The following is a 26,400-nucleotide window of genomic DNA, read 5'->3' as shown; positions in this document are numbered from 1 at the left end:
AAACACTACTCACTCTATCCTCCTTGTCACAACTCCTAGTTCCAACACTATGCTTCGCATAAGTACTGGTCCAATAAAAAAACATCCTAAAACAATTTGTGACCTATCCCAGCAAAAACTGGGTAATGGCTATCAGATGTAATTACTTAGCTAACAACATACTTTCCAATGACTACTACATAAGTAGTACATAAGTAAGGAAAACACACAAGTAGTCTAATAAGGTCTTACTAATAATGAGTTATATAAATACTTTCTAAATCATTAGCCATCCTGTCAGTGAAGATACAAATGCTGTATACCTTTATTCCTGTGATTTACAATCACTACATTTTCTAATTATTTGTAATCATTTGTGGTAAGTACTTGCCTCCAGTGACATCACCGTGTTAAAATAATGACTTAAAATGCTATTGTGTAAGTAAATTTTAGAATTTTGACTTCGTACATGGTAATGAAAATTTATACTGGGATAGTATTTTAATATTTTGTCTCTATAAAAGGGGCTGTACTTCTTAATATCACCATGTTGCCTCCGGTAGGTTAGTGGTTAGTGTTCTAGTCTGGTAGACCAGAGGTGGTGGGTTCAATTCCCATCTGATACACTGGTTAAGGAGCGCTCGATAAAAGCCTTCTTCGGATTTGATGTATATACCTCCTCCTTTCAAACTAACTAACTAAGTAGTAACACCATAGCCATATTAGTCAGACAATGTGAGAAGGATTTACCATTTCTGACATTATGAAGTAGAAGTAGTATCTTCACGTTCTTTCAAGGAGAATCTCTGGAATAGGCAGGATATAAGACGATTTTGACAATAATAACTGGAAACTTGACATCAGGCAGACACGATGGTGCCTTGCATTCCCATTTGCTTACTGCATACTATTGCAATATAAAAGACAAGGAAATGAAAAGTTAGCAATCACTTCCTAACTAACTAACTAACTTACTAACTAACTAACTAACTAACTAACTAACTAACTAACTAACTAACTAACTAACTAACTAACTAACTAGCTAACTAACTAATTAACTAACTTACTTAATTTTGTGGCAAATCATGTAACCCTTTTTCAATATTTTGTAAAGGCTATGTAACACTCGTTCCTCTGATTTCTAAATTTTACTTTAGTATTCGAGCTAGATATCAAAATTTTTTCATGGAATAATTCTAGTAAGTTTTATTTTTGTAATATTATACGGCCACTCCCTTGAAAAATACAATTTAATATTTATGGTATTTTTATTTAGAAATTGTTGAGCACAAATTTCATGCTGGGTAGCTAGAATTGCAATTAATTAGTTTAAGTGCATACAATCAAGACGTGAGTATGCATATGCCACTTGTTAATATCTATTTTATACATACATGTATGTATGTATCTTTTTTTTCCAAATTAACAATAATACTGCAAGGTCAGAACTGCAAGACCTATAGATAATATAACTAAACTATATTCAGCTTTTTCTACAATTAAATCATGTGTTTTAATTTTAAAGTAAATTTCTCTGCAGATAGTTACAGTTAATAAATTTTCCTCTTTTCTATAAAAATACATTTCTGGGTTGACGTTCAACCCAAACAAAATGACTTATTGGGTGTCTCCTTGGCCTCGTGAATAAATAATTTTGGTTTAATAAAAACTTGACCAATATCATAACGATACAAATATTAATAAATGTTACAATAAATTTCTGCAGGAGACCAACATAATTTATGGAAATTAAAAAATTAGTTTAAGGGTCCTTAAAGATTTTCTTTTATCAAAATGTCATGGGCAATTTAGTTGTGTATCATACAGCTTATGCAACAATGTATGTAAATATTCCAATAACTTCAATGAACAGCACTTTAGAGTGATAGTGGATGGACTTTCTTGCCTTAAAGCTGTCAAACGTATTAATTTGCTTCGCTTTTTGAACTTCTTGACATTTGACAAATGCGTTTATTAAACGAAATGCGTTGTGTATTTGTTCTTTTTTTTCTTTTTCCTTCTTGGGAAAATTGGTTTCACTTCATTTATTTTATCAGATGTTTTTTCATTTTATTTACACTGTCTTTTATTTTGTTATTGGATCTTTTTTATATTCAGCAGCAGCCATGTGTTTGCATGAACTTTTGTTTCCAGCTGTTTGTTATTTGGGTTTTTGTTTCTATGGTTGTTAACCTAAATTTGAACAAAAATCTACAAACAAGAATGGAATAAAAGGGCCAATTTAATATATAGAATAAAATACTTTACTTGATTTTATGGAAAATATAGTAATAGATAATTTTTCTTTGGTTTTGAAAAGAAAACCAGCTATGTCGACATATTCTACTAACAAAACTTAAGAATTCCCATTTATCTAACAATGATTTGCAAACCAATATTGCATGTTTAAGAAATTGGTTTTAGAGTTAGGCTGTTATTGCTTGCAATCATAATTATATTATACATTTTTTTTTTAAATAGAAAGTATTGAATAGATTTTGCATAAGATGTTAGTTGTGTTGTATCCCAAATCAATTCAACAAGCAGGACATAATATAAATATTTTTCTCTCCTATTTATTTTAAAGTAAAAATAAATATTTTATTTTCTTTATAAACTTTAATATTTTTTGATTTTATTACGCCGTTCATTGTTACTGTATAGTCTGCAGTATGTGTTTTTTCATTGAAACCCTAAAAATCATTTGTTTTCGTTTTTATTATGCCGCAATCGCTTTTATATTATTTATGACCTTAACAATTTTATTTACCTACAGCTGTTCCATTTTTTTTTAGCTCATACCCTTCTTCGGAGCGTCAGATAAAAAGAAAGATGCGAGGATTTGTTGGCTTAGCATTTTACAAAATGTCTTTCGATAAGCTTGTATATATTTTTTTATAAATGATTTATTTATATTTTGTTTACTCTGCTGGAATATTTTAAAATTCTTAGAATAATAAACAATAAAATGACACATTAAGGTTGGGCAGGTGGAATCATGTTTGGAGTGTAGAGAAATTATTAGGCGTAAGGGTCAAAGTGGATGATGAGATAAGAAAATGTAGTGGGAAGAGAAATACTTAAGCTGTAATAAACAAAATTAAATTGATATAAATTTATAGTAAGTCGCTTTTATTTTAATCTAATAATTATTATAATTCAATAACTTTGAATCATGATAATTATTAGCAAAGAAAATAAGTATGGTAGTTCGCACATATTTATTTTTGATAATAATTTAATATCATGTACAACATAATTAGGGACGAACTATGACTATTTTTATCTTTTAGGTTAAGTATGAAGAGTTTGTGGTGAAATCTTTCAGTATGTCAATCAAATCTAAATTATTTTCGAAGTAAATATAGATATAAGGCTTCGTTTCAACATTTTAGAAGGTTGTTGTATAAGTGATTACTATGGTCTAATAATTTTTACTTCTTCCTCTGCATATCTGAGGCAGAAACCACTGATTATGAGCGGCATTTTTTATAGAACAGAACCTGCAGAATTTATAGGATATCATGCTCTAATAATTGATTTTATAGGAAAAATCAATAAGAATGAGCTTAATTTCACACTTTTATAATGCTTCAGAAGTGTATTTAGTATTATCCAAAGATGCACTTTTTTCAAAAAAAATATTAAAAAAATGGTGCAAAAGAAAAAAAATTATCATTAACCCTTTAGATGTGATGAGACTTTAATTTTTTATATTTTCAACTTTACAACGCTATATTTCGAAAGTTTGTCATAAGTGAAGTCATGAAAAATTGCACACAATTCACTTATGTAAAATTCTGTTCTAAGAATTGTAAAATTCACTATAACTTGGTATTCTCTTAGTATTCAAAAGAAACGTTCATTTCATATAATAAATATTAAAAATACCATTAATTGTATCCGATTTTTGAATTTCATATTTGTTAAAATAAGTAATATTAAGTCCATTTTAACATCTTGATTTATAAGAGAAAATAAATACGAAGTTGGCTGAATGCTTAACGGATTTTAATGCATTTTTAAATAAATGTTCACTTGTTATAAGCACTCATTTTAATGACGTGCTATTATTTCAAATACCAACCCATGCTCGCCAATTACACGCTAATGTTAAAATTATACATGTTTCCCCTAAATATGAACCAGTTCATTATCAGTTGAACCCATGCATATACTACTTTTTTGCTGGGATATGAAACATTAATTGAATGGAGTTTTATTAAATTCGGACATGATAATGAAAAACACCATTGCTTGATGAGAAATTATTAAACCACAAGCCAACATTATAATCATCATAACTCTTAAACGGATTATAATAATTAAAAATTTTAACACTATTTTTTACTGGCTTTTTTAATGCATTTTTCTTTTGCTCTTATGCATTTATAGTGCATCTAAATTCTGTCAAATTAAGTTTATATATCTTAAATTTTCCTGTAGAATAGTAAAGTCCGATATAAAATATGTTTAGCAGTTTTCGGTCTATAAAAAATGTCGCACAAAGTCGATATTTTGGCCGCAGATATGCAGATGAAGGAGTTGAAAATTTAACAAAATCTATCTGTCTATCCATGAAATTTTTCAAAGTTAAAAAGTTTTCAAGAAAGTTGAAAATATAAGAAAAAAGAAAATTAAAACAGCTTGAATTCCAAAAAATTTACCAAGTCTATTCGCTAAAAGCATCAGAGTCTCCCTAATAAAACCCAGGTGAATTTATGAATAATTCCCCTGAGACAAAGTAGTAGACTGAGAGTCTGAGACTGGAACCTATTTCTCAGCTATTTGGAAAAGAGATTCGGTGTTCTAGGATAGAGAGAAAATTTAGGCACAACCGCCCTTAGTTCCTACATACCTTCCCATAATCTTCTTGTAAGGGTACTAGTTTAGCAATGCCATAGTTAGCATCCATTTCAGAATCCTAACACTGTTACTATTCAGTCCTATAAATATCTTGTTTGCCTCACATCAAGTGTTGACCTCTGATATTATACTATCAATTTAATTCTACCTTTCCACGAATTCTCTTAAATATCAACAGATAATAGTGACATATTTTTTTTACACCCTTTCTCTGTCGAAATTCATTTTTTGATATTATTACTATATATTAATATTATTACTATAGTTATAATTATAATATTTATAATTAAATGTATCTTACGTTCTTACAACTTAACAATAAATTTATTTAATTTTTTTTTTTTAATTATCCGCTTAAATAAAATTAAGACCAACTATTTACTGACTTCCACCACTAATTAGGACAATTGAAATTTGTATCTTCTTTTCAGTATTTGCAAACTTAGACAGACATTGTGGCATTGTCTTTGCAATGCTAGAGGAATTGTTTTAATTTTATTAAAGTAGATATTAATTAAAATATTTGGTAAGATAATTAGAATAAAACAATGTCATTTCAACTGTTGCTAAATGTTGTGAAACGCGTTCAAAGGCGAAAGTTGTAGAAAAAAGAAATAGCTTTAAAACAAATTAAAAATACTTGAATGCTGTCTCAGCTACTTCAGCAGCAGCCAAATAACTCCGACAACATTTCCGGCTTCTCACTACCCACCCATACACTGTCGTTCTTTTTATAGCATTTGGTGAGTAAGAAGAAGTAATTTCTAGCATTTTCATTTTAATGTAGTCAACAACAAATGGTTCTTAGAAAGCGAAACAACAACATTAAAATATAAGGGCGTAGTTGTAAAAATAATAGAAATGGAAATGCAAATAAAAGACATGAATATAGTGGGGACCATAATCAAAACTATTGTCGAGTCTATGCTCGACTCTATAGCCGAGTCTCTAATCGAGAATATAGTCGAGTCTATAATCGAGACTATAGTCAAATATATAGTCAAAGCTATAGTCTAATCTATGTTTAGACCATAGATTAGACAATAGCTTTGACTATTTGACTCCAGACTATAGCCAAAAATTTAATCGATACTACAGTCAAGACTATAGACTAGTATATATTCTAGTCTTTAGTTGAGTTGATAGTCTACTCTATAGTACAATCTATAGTTGACTCTGTGCATGAATTTTTGCTCGATTCTATAGTTAACTCTACAGTCAAGTCTACACTCAAAACTATAGTCAAGTACATGGTCAATACTATATTAGATGCTATAGCAAAAACTATAATCGAGACTATAGTCTAGTTTATAGTCCACTATATAGTTTACCTTATAGTCGATTCTATAACCCAGACCATAGTTGAATCTGTAGTCAATTCTACAGTCGAGTCTATAATAGAGACTAAAGTTAACTCAATAGCAGAGTTTTTAGTCAGAACTGTAGTTGAGACTATAGTCGACATAATCACGTCAATATTCTACAGCCACATCTTTATTCGACTCTATAGTCAAGACTATAGCCGAATTTATATTCAAGACTATATTTGAGTTTAAGGCTTTAGTCAAGTCGATTGTCAAGACTATAGTCTACTAGTTTAAAGTCCAGTCAATAGTTAAGAATATAGTCGGTTTTAAAGTCTATTCTTTGAAGTCTATTCTTTATTCTTTATTTCTTTATTGACAACTACATAGTCTAGTCTTCATTCAAGACCATTTGTTTCATAATGACAAACCCTTTAAATCCTCCCAACTACATTTAATGGTGTAGAATATAAGTACAAGTAAATAAAAAAAACAATCTAAATGTCTTTGTTGAAACTAAAAATATTTCTCTTGCTAAGTAATAAAAAAAGAAGCAAACATAAAAATGACTAGAAATGCAAAATAAATGCGTAAGACAGCATAAAAATCAACAATAGTAGTGGTCATTTGTTATTCAAAACTATGCAGCTGTAACTTTAATACTTTCATACAGTCAAACAAAATGGAAAATCTCTATAGAAAAGAAAACATACTAACACCTTCAAAAGAAAACTTTTTAAAAATAATAATTTCAATACTTGAATAAAAAAGATATACCAGCACCAGATACTAAGTTGTTTCTCATGAATGGGAAACAAAACAATATAGCAGACATTCTTATTTATTTAGATGTTTCCAACAATGATGCAAGTCAAGAGTGAATGAAAAAGTATAATGACAAAATATTTTAATTTATGTGCTGTATACTGTTGCTTAAGTTTATTTTAAGGAACACAATAAATATTGTTATTATTTTAATTTCAAGAAATATACTTTTAGTGGGAATTTTTTGCTTTGCGATTGTGAAATAATAAGCATGTAAGTGAAGTTGCGCATAACCGATAGCATCCTAGAATATTTGTCTTCTAATATTTCTTTTATAATAGTAACTCAGACATTCATAAGAAACTTTTTTTATTTCAAATAGTCTTTTTTAGACACTTTCCTGTTTGAAGAGTGTATAGTTTTAAACAACTTTCTTTAGATATTTCGCTACTAAAAGAGATCTATAGATAGAAAATTCTAATAGTTATCTAGCAGCGTTCTTTACAAAATACTTATACTAGTAATCAAAATCATATTAATCATAAAAACAAAAATAAATTTAATTATCTAACTATGAACTTTAATAATAAGTTTTCTTTTAAGTTCCTTTTAGAGATTTCAAATTTCACTAATAAAGTTCACTGAGTTTAACCAAATTTTTCCCATAAAAAGTTGAAAAAATGACTTTCAATCATTTGTTCTGAGAAAATCCTTAAGAGTTACACTTGATCTTTCTCTAAACTCACTGATTTATGTATTTGTAATTTAATGTTTATGTAATGCATCTTTTTCTTTATCTATGTATGTAGCTGTAATCAAGTTTTTACTCCTACCACTTATGTCTGTTTTTTTTTTATTGCATACTTAGAAGGACACGGCTAGTAGAGTGTTGTTAAATTTTTAGAAAAAGGGAGAGAGAAAACAAAAAATAATGAAAACAAAAATGAATAATGATGTTGGCAACAATTAAAATGTAGTGAAAAATAATGTTTTATATTTATTCAACACAGCATAAAGGAAGGAACAAGTAAAACAAAGAATGGAAGACAAACAAAAAAAAATCGAAAAATAAAGAGGTAAATTTTGTTGCAGAAATCCTTAGATAAATGAACAACAATTTCAGGCCACCACATTATGGTTATATGAAAGAGAAAAGTCTTGCAAGTTTAAAACAAAACTAAAAGGAAATAAAACAAAAGAATTATTTTTTCACTATTTTGCAGCAAGGTGCACAGCAGAATACAACGTATCAAAATGGCTTGTGTTTAGTTTATAGACCAATGAAGACAAAGATTTATTTCAAATTTTCACATAATTTTTCACTTTTCACGCAACACTGTGCTGCCTTCTGAGATCATCAGTAAAATTCTATGCTAGCAATTTATTCACATTTTACGCGGTCACTGCGGCCATTACATTTTCTGTGTAAGTTTTGCAAATGAAAAATGTTACTGATATAGATGTTGTTGTAAATATTCTCTTATAATTTTTATTGTCGTTGTTGGATATACAACAATTCAATGTTGTTAAATGTAGTACATGCTTTACTTACACATAGAAAGAAACATGTAAATCTATATCTAACTGAAATTAAATTCTGAAAGGAAATCCTTTATGCAGTGGAGTAGTTGGCTAGAAAACAATTAAAGAAAAACATGCAATTATTCTACTCCTACAACAATGTCTGCTGAATACTTTTCAATAGGGATATTGTAACTGTCATTGACTAATAACTAAAATCTTTCAGTTAGATACAGAGAGATACACTAAAGTAGTGAGTGTAGTTAATCTATTTCGTGTATTAAGGGAAAATAAAAAATTGAATAAAATTCAACTAGTTGTATTAGTTATTCTTTTTGGTTGATTTAGAGGGAAAGAAAAATATGGGAATAATTCAAAAAATTTTTTTTTACAAATTAAAAGTCCCATGCAAAAAATTTTGATTTGGAAGCAATAAAAAAACTACCGCATCCCTAAATGCTTCCTTTATAGCATCTTAAATTTATTGCCTTAAAAAAATTTTAGAACTCATATACTTAAGTTTCTTATCACTCTAAATTTTATTTGAAAAATAAAATTAATTCAGTAAAATCAGCACAATTTCAACAGTGTAATATATGCACATTTTGGACACATTTTCTCTGCCTAACAAATCTGTTTCCAAAAGGCACCATTTTTTTCTGAGTCTTTAGTAGCATCACTGTACTTGATCATAATTCTGTAACACCTAAACGGGTTTTTGTCTTAATGAACTTTTAAAAGCGTAAATAGAAGTTTTCCTGTAAAGGTTAAGTTATAAACCTGCTCCTTTTAAAAAATCATAACTCTTAACTAACTAACTGACTAACTAACTAACTAACTAACTAACTAACTAACTAACTAACTAACTAACTAACTAACTAACTAACTAACTAACTAACTAACTAACCAAATAACTATTTAACTTGCCGCCACTTCGAAATAATTCTTTTCTAAAAGCTCCACCAAAAACTTATCTTTCTTATTAGGAAGGCCCCCAACTACTTGCCCCACTGATAACCTAAACACGAAAACAGTTAATATTTCAATGTATACATATATAAATCGCAAAAAAAACAAATCATGAAAATATACATAAAAAGAAATTTTAATTAGTCTAAAGTGTAGTAAGAAGTATATATTTTGCTAGGGTTGTTTAAATTAAAATACTGAAAGTACTGTCAAAATTAAAAACATTTAACAAAGTTTATTTGATTAATAAATGTTTTAATTCATGTTAGCTTGTCTTGGGTTCTCATATTTTCTTTGGCACTTAATTTATTTTATTTATTAATTTCTTTTCAGTTCTTATTTTTCAACTTCTTCACAATAATTTTAAGAAAACACTATAATTTCTCATTTTGTTAGTTTATTTTTAAAAGCAACAATATTTCATGTCGAATGTTATTCTCTTTTAAAATTAATGTTTATTTTTAAAATTTTGTTATTTTACTGAGATTTAATAGAAATTAAAAAAACACTTTTAGAACTAATTTATTCGTCTATTGAAAAAAAAAACATAAAAATTATATAAATACATAAAATAGAAATCACTATTCATGCTGACAAATGCACTTTTGCTGCTGCTGCTGCTTTCTTTGCTTTGTTGCAAGTATCTTAATATGAATATATTTTTATTATTTATTTCTTATTTTTTTATACAGAAGTTTGTTTTTATTTATTTAAATGAATTTAAGAATAACATACAAATCTTTTTCATTCATTTATGACTGAGGCTTATAAAATCATTTGTTATTTTTTGATTCTGCATAAAATTTTAGATTTTTTTTAATGAATTTATTTATTATTATTTAAAAATTCATTAAAAGAAAACAGCTAAAAAAACAATTTGTTATAGATTGCTAAACTTTTGTAATAAGATTTTGCCCATATGTTATAACTTTTAAGCTGAAAAAATTTCATTATCTAAGAAAAGAATAATAATAATAATAATAATAATAATAGTAATAATAATAACAAGTAAGAGTGTTATATTCGACCATGCCGAATCTTATATACCCACCATCAAATCATTCTTATTAATTAATTTTGATATTATCGATCTATGTTGAATCATATGTCAATATTAATATAAACATTGAGGAAATATTTGGAAGAGGGCCTTTAATAAGGTGGTTACCTTAATAGGGGCATAGGGTAGGGGCTCATACAAAATTTTTATGTGAAATTTCATCGCTATAATCGTATTTGACCATGAGTCGCTGTAAGCTAGTAATGAGCTTTAAGTTAATTTTTTGAAGAGGGCTTTACAAGGGGGATTAGGTTAGTAGGAACGGTCCTTCTAAAATTTGATACAGAGCTTTTAGCTTTCAAAAAGCTTGTTTATGTAGAATTTTACTGGTGTGTTAACATTTTTGAGTTAAAAGAAAATCACTTTAGTTCCAATAAAATTTTTTATGTCGAATTTTATTGCTATATATGTTTCTTAAGGTCAGATATAAGCATTAAAGTCATTTTCTGAAGGGGACTTTATATGAACCGATACTTATAAAATTTTATGAAGATATTTTAAGATATTCTAAGCCACTGAAAGACCTTATATAACGGCTAGGCAAAAACGTGGACCGATATTGCCCACTTTAACAGGGAGCTTTCTGCTCGCACGAAACTTGTTTATGTAGAATTTTAGCGCTTTTTGAGTCAGTAATGAACGAATAGATTTATGCTCCCATAAAACCGAATTTCACCGCTATTGGTGCTTCTCTTAGCCAGTTATGAGCGCTAAAGTCATTTTCTAAAGGGGACTTTATATGGGGGGTATGGTCAGTTTTGGAACGATCCTTATAAAAATCTACCATGAGATTTACCATAAAACATGTTTGTGCCGAATTTCACAGCTATTGGTGTTTCTTTTAGACAGATATGAGCGATAAAGTCATTTTCTGAAGGAGACTTTATATGGTGGGGTAGGGTCAATTTTGGACCGATCCTTATAAAATTCTACGAAGAGATTTATCTTCCCATGAAACATGTTTGTGTCGGATTTCAACGCTATTGGTGCTTCTCTTAGCCAGTTATGAGCGATAAAGTCATTTTCTGAAGGGGACTTTATATAAGATTCTGCGAAGAGACTTATGGCCCCATAAAACATGTTTGTGCCGAATTTCACCGCTATTGATGCTTCTGTTAGCTAGATATGGGCGATAAAGTCATTTTCTGAAGGGGGCCTTATATGGGGGCTAGGCGAAATCGTGGACCGATATTGCCCATTTTCAATACCAAACAAACTGCATCAACTATAAGTATCTGTGCAAAATTTCAGCTCGCTATCTACTTCCATCGCTATCTACTCTATCGTGTTTTCAACAAACAGATGGACGGACATGGCTAGATCGTCTTAAAATCTAATAAGGACCCAGAATAAATATACTTTTATGGGTCTTAGACGAATATATCAATGTGTTACAAACGAAATGACAAAAACAATATACCCCCCATCTTTTTTGATGGTGGGTATAATAATAAGAAATATGTGTAAATTTATTAAGGTAAATAAGGAAAACATATTAAAACTATATTATAACCTAAATAATAAAAAAGTTTTAATATTTAGACCCTGCAACTCGATATTGAGAAAGGTTTTATTAGTTCATGCTGATGTTTGTAACACATAAAATTATTGATCTTACACCCACCTTAAATAAAACCAATCGGTACAGAATCACTCCTTGAGTCGATTAAGCTATGTGCGTCTGTCCATCCGTCCATATAAACAAGTCACAATTTTTAAGATAATATGATGAAATTTGGCACGTACTCCATTCTTACTAAGGACAAATGTTATTGAAAAAGTTTTAAATTACTTAAATATCCAAAATTCACAGATAAATATACATAAGTATTACTATGAAATTTGACACAAAGTAGTTTTACATAAACAATAAATAAATTTTATGAGGATCGACCTTCTACTTCGATAACTTCTTTTAAATAACACTTTCGATATTTGTTAAAACGGCACAATGTGCTGATGTTTGTAACACTCAAATATATACTTTCTTAAGTATACGTATGCGGTTTACAATCTTTTTCTAATTCGATGAAATTTTGTCCGTCATTTATGCACGCTGCAGCTCGCAGTTGGATATTAGATACTCTTATCTACATTTTCTTGGAGGCTGTTATAGATGTTTGAAATCGTTGTATTATTTCAACTGTAATAGATGTTTAAAATCAACTTATTTTAACTGTTATATATGTATATGTACTTGTATTTTATCCAAAAGTGACACAACTGTGTTTTATACAAGCCTAAATGACTTTGCAGAATTTCATAATAATTGAACCTCATTAAGTATTATCTCTTACATAAAACTATATTATGGCTTCTTTTAGTAAATTAGTTATTCGTCAATAAATATAGAATCAATGCAAAATTCAACATTAATGCTTAATTATTCAAAATGAATCACATTTAATATTCGTGAAAAGTGTAGGGTATCATTCGGTCGGCCACGCCTGACTACAGACTCTTAGTTGTTATAATTTATATTGTTTACGAAATACCGAAATATTTAAAAATATTATATAAGCTGTACAATGAGTCGGGGCTGTTATAGGTGAACGTATGAGTGATATTTAATTACCACGAAATTTAAATATCTATCATACGCATGACATTATTTGTTTTCATGAAATAAGTCAGTAGTCCATTTCATATTGCAGAGAAACCCCCTTTTTTATTTCCATAATTATTTTCAACTAGTTTTCAATTTAATTTTATTAACATTTAGTTATCTATTTTTAATTTTTATTTTCTAACCATCAAATACTCAATTGTTGCAATAACTTTATCAATTGTTTTTGGTTGAATGAACTGAAATGTTTTATTTTTTTTCTCTTTTTGATATATTTATAAATATTTGAAAAATAATACAACTAAAAACAACAAAACAAAAATTGTTGTCAGTTTAATGTGAAAATATTTGACCACCAACTAAACTTGTATATAAATAATATAAAAACAAATAAACATGCTGCAATAAATATGGCAATTGAACATGCAATTGCTTAGTTATAATTGTGAGAAAAAACTTTTTTCGGAAATAATGAATTTTATCAAAACACAAAGTTGTTGAATTGTATAATATGCTGAAATGTACGCTACGCTATTTATGTTAAATTGTTGATTTTTGGTTAGTAAATGATGTATTTTAAGTGTGTTGCAACATAAAGTTTAATAGGAAAACATTAATTGTGCAATTTGGACAGAAAAAATTGTTAAAATTTAATATTAGTGATATCCTGAAAATTTAATTTTAATTTATATGGATTAATTTTTGTAAAATTACCTATACATTATAGATTTTTATATAATAAAAAACATTTTTTTTCAAACAATCGATGCACATAATTTTACAAAATTATAGATTTTCTTTATATTTATTCAAGTATTAAATAACTTTATTTCACGCAAATAAGTCATACAACAGTTATTTTGTACACATAAATATAAATTGAAATAAAATTTGGACATTTTTTTCTAAGGGACAAATTTTAAACATAATTGAAATATTTCTCATAAGCCTCATGGCATAAAAGGAATTCTGGCATATTTCATTCATTTATATGTTGCTTGGATACAAAAGTTGGGGTGATGAGTAATGAAATGATGAATGAAAGTCTGCTGAATGAAATGTGTGCAAATCTTCAAACCATGGGCAACGAGAAATCCCCTAAAGTTAAAAAAGTGCATGCAATACTTGGTACTTGTACCAAAATATCAACAGTGCGACACTTCATTAGATAGGTCCTTAAAAACTAGATGAAATGTAGACTTACTCTTTAAAAGGAACGCAAAACTAGCGACACTTGTCCAATATCTTATCTCTATATCTCTATGTTTTAATCTATCGTTCTTAACTTTTAATTGTGATAACTTATTTTCATTCATTGTATTCATTGTGCCATAACTGCGAGTGAAATCTAAAGTAAAAGAGATCCTTTAGTAGTATAAATTACATTACATTGTTGAATAATGAAAGAAATATGAGCGCTCAAATAGTTTAGGTTAGGTTAGGTTAGCTGGCTGTCCCTTGCAGTTCGCATTAGGGGCACACTTGGGTCCATGTTGTGATCCCTTTGTGGTACCTGGAAAGAGAAAGAAAACGGTCGGCGTATTATTACACTTCGACCCATCTACTCTGGTTTCCTATCCAAACCATTTTGTCGCACGAATAAAGGATTCTATCCTTCGGATGTCAGCCACAAATAGATCCGTTAAATCGTGCATGACATTGGCTCCTAGCAGATTCGATTTATGCTCCGCTAGGGCAGGACACTGACAGAGGAAGTGAACAGTACTCTTCCTCTTCGTCTTGACAGCTTCTGCAGAAGTCATTACTAGGAAGGTCTAGTCTCCTAGTATGGAGCCCAAAAGGCCAGTGGCCAGTCACTACTGCAATCAAGTTTCGAAGATTTGCTCTCGGAAACTGAATTAGGACTCGTGATCTTCGTGGGTCATATGACGGCCACATGATCCTCGCCAGTCTACAGGTAGCCTCAGTCGACCATCTGTGTTGCGCAAGCTCGTGGAGTCTTTCGCGAATCGAGCGTTTGCAGCTTGAAAGCGGAATGTCAACGAAATTGTCGGTGTACTCTGTCGCTAGTGAGGAACCCACTTTCGCAAGAGAGTCCGCGATGGTATTACCAGGTATCTGTCGATGACCTGGAATCCAATACAGTCCCACTGTGGAATGTTTCGCCATCTCGTTTAGAGATGCCCGGCATTCTAGGACCAGGTGTGATGTTGTATAAACACCACTTATAGCCCTTAGGGCAGCCTGACTGTCGGTATAAATTCGAATATCTACCTGATATATTCGATAGAACCTGAGCCAGTTTGCAGCCCGTTTTATGGCTGATAGTTCAGCCTGAAGTACGCTACATTGGTCAGGAAGTTTAAAAAAAACTTCCGATCCAGTATGTGCAATATAGAAGCCACCACCTACGCCATCTTTCGATTTAGAGCCATCGGTGAAGACCTGATACGAACCGTCACGGAGGATAGATTCCATCTCATTTGGGTCGTGTTGAATCGACACTGAAAAGCTTCTATCAAAAGATGGTTTGGGGGTGCAATAATCAATGTTTCCTGGCATTGCTCCTAGGAAGTTGATTATGGTAGAGTGGCCTGACTTGTCATATGCCACCTACCGATTGTACTGAGTCTAATCGCTGAGTTGAGGGCAACCTCCTGAGCCATTAGATCAACAGGTAACCAATTCATCATGACAAAGAGAGCCTTTGATGGAGTGGTACGAAGGGCACCTATTATCATTAGCGCCGCTGCGCGAAGGATTCCTTGAAATCTCTTTCGGTGGACGTCCAATAGTAGGGATTTCCACCAGACGAGTGCTCCATACATCAGTATGGGCTTAACTACCATGTCTAAGAGCCATTTGGTATTCTTATGATTAATACCCTAGGATTTGCCTATTGCTCTCCTACATGAGTATAGGGCCGCAGCCGCTTTGTCCACTCTCAAATAAGTATCTTCTCAAAATCTGGGATTAATAAATAAGTATCCTGCTGTGATCACCGATATTCTGCTATACATTTATTCCTTTATACAACTTTATTGTTTTTTAAGTAATCAGGATGTCGTAAATGATTGTGTTGAATTTAATTGTTTCGACTTTTGTATGAACATATTAATTGCAAATTTATTTGAAAAAAAAAAACAAGTTAGAGTGATATATTTGTCTGTACCGAATCTTAAATACCATCCACCACTTCTATACTGATCAAATGTTTGTGCAAATAAGTTTTCTCAAACCCCATGTTTTAAATAAATCTGGCACAAATGAAACATTTATAGAACATTAAAAACACTATTTTCTTTTTCTTTTTTTTCTTTCTAGAGATTCTTTTTCTTTCTAGAGATTCAATAATTTGCATATATGATTGTGTGTAAAAAATTTAAGGAAATTCACAATTTTTTTCCCCGTTTACTCATACATATGGAATGACAAAGTTATATATACCCTCTATCAACACTGATGGTAATAGAGGCTATATTTTGGTCAGAATTTTATATCATTTGTATAATAATTTTACAACAACACATAATAATTTTACAACAACACATTTAATAAAAAAAAACACTTCAACAAGTGATGGCCAAAATGAGCAACGCACAGGATAAATGTAAAAGTCTTGAAAATTTTGCGGTTATGTAGCTGATTATTAATCAAAATATATTATGGGTATCATATTCCAATAAAAATATCTCCATACACAGAAAATATTTTTAGATCTTTCATTAACGATTGTAAAAATAAAATACAAATAAAATTTTAACTCTTCGTACTCAATTTTATTTAAGCCATTTTATTTAAGCCCATATACACTATGGGCATACAATTCCAAAACATGCATAAATAACCATTTGAAAACCAACATCATCATCAGCGTTATCTGCCATATGTATGACACTGTATAATCGCTTTTGGCCTACAATTTGTTAAAAATTCCTTATTTATATGTGTATGAGTATAGTTTTTATACCCACCATCAAAAATATGGGGGTATATTGATTTTGTTATTCCGTTTGTAACACATTGAAATAGCGGTCATAAACCCACAAAAGTATATATATTCTGGGTCCATATTAAATTCTAAGACGATCTAGACAAGTCCGTCAGTCTGTTCGTCTGTCTGTTTAAATCGCATAGGGAATACACAGAAAGAGCTAAGCAGTTGCACAATTTTGCACAAATATTCTCTATTGCTAAGGTTTGTTTGGTATTGCAAATAGGCATTATCAGTCCACATTTTTGAATAGCCCCCATTAAAGTTAACCTTCACAACAGCTCTTACGGTCTTAACTTTTTTATAAGTACGAGTATAAAGATTAAATTACAAATACAAAAGTATATGATCCGAAATCTTTCTACCAAATTTAGTGAGGATAGATCCATAATAGACCCTACCGCCCATACAAGATCCCCCTCAGAAAATAACTTTAACGCTCATTACGAATATAGCAATAAAATTTGACACAATTAAGTTCCTAGCGAGCAAAAATCTTTTATGTAAGCCCCCTTCAGAAAATTACGTATCAACTTAAAAAAAATGTTTAATATGGACATTTAGAGTGCTATATGTGGCCGTGCCGAAACTTAAATACACTCCACCAGCTACTTTCGATAGACCGATCAGATAAAGAAATTGACGGTAACATTTTTGAAGATAAAAAAGATTTATTTGTGCAAAACATTATTTGGTAATGAGTAAAAAGTGCTTACGTAATTTTCGAAAATGATGGGAATAACGAACAATTATTTATGATAGTTAAACAAATTTGAAGTATATTTTCTGTATATAAAAGTTTGGCAATGAGTTGCATGCATTTAAGTGTTTTTGAAAATAGAACCTTGTTCGGAAGCTATTACGAATTGTGGACTGAACGAAATTTTTCTATGCATAAAAGTAATAATTTTATCCTAATTAGATAGGAAAAGTTAGGTGCGTTTAAGTGACCTTATATAGGAGATATGACAAATTGTGCTCCAAATGGAAAAAAAAACTTACGGTTACATTTTTGTCTATATATGTGATATTTTTGCCAAATTTTGTATAAATAGTTTATTAAAGAGAACCTTTTATGGCAGCTATGACCAATTGTGGACCGATCGGAAAAAAATTGTATGGTAACATTTATGTAGAAAAAGATTATCTACAAAAATGTTACCTTAATTAGGTTAGTTATGAGTGTTTAAGTGATTTTCTTGAGGGAACCTTGTATGAGAGCTATGACCAATTGTGGACCTATCGGAAAAAATGCTACGGTAACATTTAAGTATATAAAAGTAATATTTTTGGTAAATTTTGTATAAATATATTAATTAGATAGCGAGTAATGAGCTTTTAAGTGATTTTAGGGAGGGGACATTGTGTAGAAGCTACGAGAAATTGTGGACCGATCAGAAGAAAGTTTGACGGTAACATTTACTTTTATATACATAATATTTGTAGAATTTTTTTTTATAAATATCTTAATTAGGTAATGAGTTTTGAGCGTTTAAGTCATTTTCGGGAGGGGACCTTGTATAGGAGCTATGACCAATTGTGGACCGATGGAAATTTTTTTCTCTGATATGAATTGTATTAACATAAAACTTTAATTTGTAAAATTTTGTGAAAATATCGATATTGTAACGGAAGTTATTAAAAATAAACCCATTTTCCGGGAATATGTACATTTGTATGGGAGGTATATAAAATCGTAAACCGATTTTTAACAATGTTAACTCTGGCACCAATAGATGTATCTCTGACAAAATTTATCAAATTATCTGCAGTAGTTTTTGTAAAATATACAAATAAATATGTGAAAAATCGCCATTTTTTAGGTTGTCTTAAATTTTTACACATAACTCTGAAACTTTTTCACTGATCTTGCGGATTTTCAACACTAAACTGCTTAGGATATCAGTGAATATTTTGAATGAATTTTGTGGAGTTCCATTGCTTCGTTTTAACGTAAGACAGAAGGACAGACAGACATATATCGATCGACTCAAAAATATGTATACTTTGTTAGGTCTCATATGAATATTTCTTAGTGTTACACACAAAACGACAAACTGATATATACCCGTAATCACCACTTATGGTGGTGGAGGGTATAAAAATAATTTACTGTATCTGATGAGGCGGATTAAAAAAATTACTAGTGCAGCGATGAAAATCTATATAAATCTATATACGTCGGAACATAATTTTTCAGTCCGAATTTTATTAGTACTACTCTACAACTGACCTCAGACGTTATAAAAGTTTTTTTTGGTTATTAAAATACAAGTTTTTCTTACTTCTAAATATAGAGTATAGCGCTGAAGTTCTTAAAAAAATAAGGGAGCTTTCCTTTTACGACATACGGTTTGATGGTGGGTATATGAGATTCTGCACAACCGAAAATAACATTCTCTCTTGTTTTTAATTTATTTTTATTTAAAAATCTGAATACATATATACAATTTACACTTGCTATGAGCAGTTAATACGTATGGCATAAAAAGCTTCATCTACGTATGTGTACATATGTGTGTAGTATAAAAATTCGTAGTACGTGTATGTTTCGAATACCATTCATTCTTCATTACTTATGTATGTTATATTAAGTGTGTTTGTGAGTGCATTTCCTGAGAACTATAAAAATGTTCATAAACTGAATGTTCAGTTCTATTTCAGTTTTATTTCAGTTCTAGTTCAGTTGTAGTTCAGTTCTAGTTCAGTTCTAGTTCTAGTTCAATTCTAGTTCAGTTCTAGTTCAGTTCTAGTTCAGTTCTAGTTCAGTTCTAGTTCAGTTCTAGTTCAGTTCTAGTTCAGTTCTAGTTCAGTTCTAGTTCAGTTCTAGTTCAGTTCTAGTTCAGTTCTAGTTCAGTTCTAGTTCAGTTCTAGTTCAGTTCTAGTTCAGTTCTAGTTCAGTTCTAGTTCAGTTCTAGTTCAGTTCTAGTTCAGTTAATATTTCTTCATCCAAAAACGAAACACCTTAATGTATGTTTGTGGATATTTCGTTGCATATATCCAATCCTTAAAACCGTAACATTCGTGTACGTATGTATCTTTTATTTATGTATATGTTGTATTTGGTTACTATTGTTAAAATTGTCGTTATTGTTGTAGCTGTTGTAGTTGATTTGTTGCACCACTATTTGCAGGTTTTATTGCTGCTATTCATGTATTGTTTATGTTTATATATTCCGTTATATGCTACAATCTCAATAAACTCTGATGCAGTTTTTTCCAATATTTTATTAAAAAAACGTACATAATAAATTCTTAACGGAAAAAAGTTAGCAGGTTGATTATTTATGTTTGCTGTGTATTTTATTTATGATTTTTAATTGCAGGTAAAATTTTACATCATGTTTTATTGTATATGTTTTTTTTTACATAATTGTTATATATGTATGTTTATATAAATATTAAGAGGTTTATTAAAGTCTTTGGTTCATGTACAGTCGAATGGTTTTAAATAAAAAAACAATTTATTAAAAGAAATTATATTTACATAAAAGTTTGAGAATATTAATTAAAATTGTGTGTAAAAAATCATGCGATGTAGTTTGAAATATGTATCATTATTACATGTTGTTATAAATAATAAGGATTAATTATTCATTGTTGAATTTTTCCTTAAAAATCTTAAATTTAATTTAAGCTCTACATATTTTCACTTTTAATTTAATTGATTTGCTACATATAGCATTTGCAGGTTTAATTTAATTAATTTTTAATACAAATATTATTTTAAATTATTATTCGAACACTTGTATTATTACATGAAAACGCATTTCAAAGCTTTTGCGAAAAATAAGTTTCAGTAATTTTTAATACACATTGTTGAGCGCTGTCTGTTGCATTCTGCAAACACACTTATTAGCATTCAATTAATATATAAATACATATTTGCTTTTTAATTTGTTTCTTTGTAAATCAATATTATCAGCAACAAAAAGTCAATATAATATTGTAAATATAAATTTGTTATTTTCATTTTACATTCATACTCTGGCAAACAATGTTTTTAAATGACGTCTTTTTTTCGCTCTGCATATTCAATTAACTTTAAATGTAACAACAATTTAATGGTAAATATCATTTGCAAATACCATTTTTTATAAATATTACAATGTATAAAATGGTGAATAAATCAACCTACAAATTAAAAAAAAAAAACATATAAATATATAATTCTTATCAAGTTAGACTATATGATACTCTACGCTTATATAAGGAATTTTTATAACACATTTTATGGGAAGCTATTATCACATAAAATGCTTTACCCATCAGTTTTCGCCTAGTTACCGAATCACTAACGGAATTATTACATTTATCGATTAGTACATATTAGAATATTTCTATTATATTTGTTTTCAAACCTTATCATAAACCTATAGTGTTCTTGCTATTGATGTAGGGTACAAAAACAATACCATAATAAAACATAAAACTGCACACAATGATGAGTTAATTCGTTCGGTTAATTGAATACTGAGAGTTATGAAAAAAGGAATTTATATCAATACCGCATACACTCAGGGTGCTCTATATAAAAACGAGTAACTGCATTATGTTTAAATAATTACAAAGTGTTACTAAAACAGGTAGAAATTGTACATTAAACAATCCACAGATACGTAGTACTAGGGGTTCAACGTAAAAGGATTTTTCAATGGCCAGAGGTTGCACGGTTATAAATACAATACATACATTATCGGTAGTTTATTTTCAAATACCATGTTTATACCCTACACCACTGTAGTGGGGAGGGTATTATGCGTTTGTGCTGAAGTTTCTAACACCCAAAAATATTAGTTCTAGACCCACCTTAAAGTATACCAATCGCCTCAGAATCACTTTCTGAGTCGATTTAGCTATGTCCGTCTGTCCGTCCGTCCGTCTGTCTGTCTGTGTGTGTGTCCATGTAAACTTTGTGCGCACGCTACAGGTCGCAATTTTCAATATAATTTGATGAAATTTGGCACATACTCTTTTTTTATACTCTTTTACAATAAGTAAAACTATTCCACAATAAAACAAATTAAATGCTTTATTTAAAAAAATTCAAAATTTTAACATACTGACTGGTGTAGGGTATCATATGGTCGGCAATGTCCGACTATAAATTCATACTTGTTTTCTATTTATATAATTTAGTGGGGATTATACCCTACACCACTTTAGTGGGGTGGTATATTGGGTTTGTGCTGATGTTTGTAACGCACAATAATATTGGTCGTATACCCACTTTTAAGTATACTAATCGGCTCAGAATTATTTCCTGAGTCAATTAAGCCATGTCCATCCGTCTGTCTGTCCGTCCGTCGATCTATCCGTTTTTCCATGTAAACCTTGTAATCAAACAACAGGTCGCAATTTTGAAGATAATTCAATAAAATTTGGTACATGATATGCTATTGCCCCAGGGACAAACCCTATTGAAAATGCTTAAGATCGGTCCATTATTTCACCTGGCCCCCATACAACTGTACCCCTGAATAGGGCTTTTAAACATTTGACTCTATCCCCTATAAAAAGCCCCCAAAAAATTAAATAAATATCCACAGTTTTATTAAACAATAAATGGCTTATGTATATCTGAGGCAAGGCGCAATTCAACTTAAATGCTTTATTATGAAAACTAAATTACATTTTATTCGTATACAAGTTTAAAGTATTATATCGTCTACTTTGCTCGACTATAACATCATCTTGTCTTAATTATATCATTGTATGAAACCTTAGTGTACAAAGTTGATTACATTTTTTATTGATTCAATTAATTTTTCAATTGATTGAAAAAATTTTCTGGCCTACTTTTCGATTTTAGTTTTTTTTTATATGTTATCTGGAATTTTTATGCTAGAAATATTTATAAGTCCGAGTATTCCTTTAACGTTGTGTCTTAATCACCTTCTGAATCAAAAAAAAAAACTATATTTTTTCGTACATTTCGATTTAATTTTACAAAAAGATTATAATGTATACATTACATTATAATATTTTACCATATCTTAGCGCTGTTATAACATCTTAAAAAAAGTCCCAAAATGGCATTTTCTCAAATTTCGTGACACGGTATCTGAAATACCTGATGTGATGGAGAAAAGTCTGAGTTTTTCCAAATTATTTCATTGGCTGGTTTATAAGTTAAAACATAAGATAGACAGACAATAAATTATTCAAAAGATTTGTCTATATGCCATCAATTAACTATTTGTAGTCAATTGTTTAATAGGAATAGACAATAGTTAGATTGTGGAATAGGCCAGTTAATATACTACATATTAGGCAATAATATAGTCAATTGCCTAGACTAGCGCATAGACTAATCTATTTAATAGATTCATCTATAGATTGTAAATTTGATAGTCCATATACTAGCCTGTATATTCAATATTCAATGAACTTCCAAATAAAATACTTGGCAATAGAATTGACAATAGGCTATTTCGCCGACAATAGTTAGCCATTTTATTGACAAAAAATAAAAGGCGTTATCTACAAAAACATTTAAATATTAAAGGTAAAAAGTCCAATTTATCCATTTGTATATACGCCATTGTCAACTATCAATATGTTTATTTACTACAAATAAATCTCGTTGATAGAAATAAACTTTTAAATAAAAATAGTTTATTGCTTCTCCTGTAAAATTTTAAAAATGTTCTTTTGCAAAAACATGCACAAAATTGTTAATTATACTCTTCATCGTTATATAATTTTTTGACCCTATAAGTAATCTTTACTCCGGATCCTCATATATAGCGGAGTCGATTTAGCCTGTCTGTCTATCTGACTGCCTGCACATATGCCTGTGAGTAGTTAAAACCAGGTTTCTGGAAGACCCCAGATATCTGCGAGATCCGAATCTTTAATAATTCTGTCAGACACACGTTAGGGAAGAGTGCTATTTAAAATTAGCAAAATCGTGAGCAAAATTCCGAGACAACATCTGAAAAGTATGTAGGGAACGGTCTAAGGGATAAACTATAAAAGGGGACTTTTTTGGTGCTTATAAATTAAAATTAGTTTTAATATTTAATATCGGTACTTAAGACAACACAATATCTGTAATAAAGACATACCTGATTAACTTATAGTCATTTGTTAAAAATAATCTGAAAATATAAAATAAATAAAAATGTATATTAGTTTTTAAATTAAAATATTATTTATTTTTAAGTGTAAATTTAAATTAAAAAATAAATTTTGTGAAATAATTTTACCGTTTTAATATTTAAAAAAAAATTAATTAATATTGTCGACTCTTTAATTATTAAAAAATACCTGGTTATAATATTGTGAAAATACCACAAATACACACACAATATTAAACATATACATATGCAAAAATTAATTCACACATACTTTAAGGTTTTTTTGAAATTCTATAAATGCAATTACGTATGAGATTATTTGAAAATATTTCTACGATAGGGTGGCCCCCTTTCGTATGAAGGAAAACCAAGGTGTCAATGTTACCAACAAAAGTGAAAGTTTAACTGATTCTTTCTTTGCTACCGTTCATCCAAATTTTTGTCCTGGCGTCAATATCTAGTGGGATGGATCAACGTGTAAAAAGGACCTTTTTAGGTTTATATGATAATTTTTCATAATTTTAGCAAATAAAACATATAAAAATTTAAAATCATATAAAAGAACTTTTAAGACAAATATTTTGAGAAAAAGTTACTTAAAATGAACTAAATTTTTATTTTCGATGTTAACATCAGCATCTTTCATTTTGAGACCACCCTAATGTACATATATATATATATTTGAATTTATTTAAAGGCAATACCGCGTTTATATTATGAGTATGAGTTGTTAATATGTTTTCGAAATTAATAAATATGTTAAATATGTATTTAAATGATTACTTTCTCTCTCACAAACTTACTCTGTTTCTAGGAGGTAAATATAGTATGGATAATAATTTTATTATTAATATGCAAATTTATTACTCTTTTTTTTTAAATAATGCCATCAAATTTATTTAACAAAAAAATCAATTATGGATTTTTTTTGCTTCAGTTATAAATAAAAAATTAAATATATAAAATTGTGATTTTCATTTAATATTAAAATGTTCAGATTTATAAATTTACAAATGTTAAAAAATTCCATGACTTAAAATACAAATGAAAATCTTGTATTTAAAATTATTGTTTGACCAAATACAGCTTAAAATATGACAGGAATCATAAAATTTAGAAATTTCCTTCATCCACAATTTATTTGCAGACAGTATTAACATTCTTCGTTAAGTGTTAAAATGTCTTAAAAATGTCCTTGTTATTTTATTTGTAACAACCTTTGAAATGTTAATCTCTTTAAACAAATTTCTCTAATTATGTTCAGCAAAGATTATGTACAAAATTATCTCTATTAGCACTTGATGTTTTTTCTCTAATTTTTTCATTCAAATATGCTGTCACAGTTGTTAGAGGCAAACAAAAAGAAAATAACATTTATAAATACATTGTAAGTGATGTAAAAGAAATTTTAATGAAATCTACATGTTACACATTATTACGTTTAGACAGATATGAAAAGTAATGTATAGACAAACTTGATTGGTTTGTAAAAAAAGGTGGACTAGTCTGGCTTGTTAAAAAATGGACAATTGAGCAGTAAATGAACTTGTCTATTTACTATTCAATGACTAATATATTAACCAGTTATTTAAAGTAAGTATATTAACTAGGCAACACAAGTAAAATATTTTAAAATTTTAAAAATAAATATTATATATATACGATGTTATGTAGTTAATTCATACATTACTTGGTAATGAGTCAATAACATTAATAAATTCTTTTTAATAATATGTGTAACCAATGACCTATAGTATATGTCTAATAAGGATTATGTTAGTGTCCTAGTCGATTTTAGAAGGCTTTTAAAGAATTATTGAATATTCTAGGGAATATTTTGTTCACCAATCTATTGACTAGTCCATGAACAAATCTATTGGATGGTAAGCATATGTACTAATATTTGTAGACTACACTTTGGAATAATGTAGTGGCTACGCTTTTGACTAGTCTATTAATTAGTTAATGCACTACTTTACTTACTGGTATAGACTATTGATTAATCTACATATAACTAGTCTCCATAGTATTATCTATATTCTAGTCTAAGGGAAAACATATGACTAGTGTACGAACAACTCTATGATTCTATGGAACATTTTTTTCATTGATCTATTGAGTAGTCCATGGACAAGTATATTAAAATTAAAGTATATAAACTTATATTGTCATCAGTCTATGAAACAAATTCATAGACTAGACTTTTAATTATTTTATAAACTTATTATATTACACTAGCTATACCCAGTGTGCTTCGCTACCCTCATCGTAATGGAATAAAATAAATATCATTATTGTAAATGTATATATATATCTGCAATATCAAAAATTCC

The 26,400-nt window shown here is 29.2% G+C and overlaps 1 protein-coding gene across 1 annotated transcript in view; it reads right to left on the bottom strand.

Annotated features, from left to right (window-relative positions):
- LOC111686678 (putative neural-cadherin 2) overlaps positions 1-24,092 on the bottom strand; it is a 358,230-nt gene extending 334,138 nt beyond the window's left edge. Inside the window, exon 1 of the mRNA XM_046946650.1 lies at positions 24,056-24,092. The gene's annotated coding sequence lies outside the window, so the exon portion shown is untranslated. The remainder of the gene's footprint in view (positions 1-24,055) is intronic.
- Between the last annotated feature and the right edge of the window lie 2,308 nt (positions 24,093-26,400).

The sequence above is a fragment of the Lucilia cuprina genome, chromosome 2 (assembly GCF_022045245.1).
Source record: "Lucilia cuprina isolate Lc7/37 chromosome 2, ASM2204524v1, whole genome shotgun sequence".
Taxonomy (NCBI): domain Eukaryota; kingdom Metazoa; phylum Arthropoda; class Insecta; order Diptera; family Calliphoridae; genus Lucilia; species Lucilia cuprina.
Note: the sequence above shows the minus strand (reverse complement) of the source record. Positions and strands in the feature narration are given on the sequence as shown.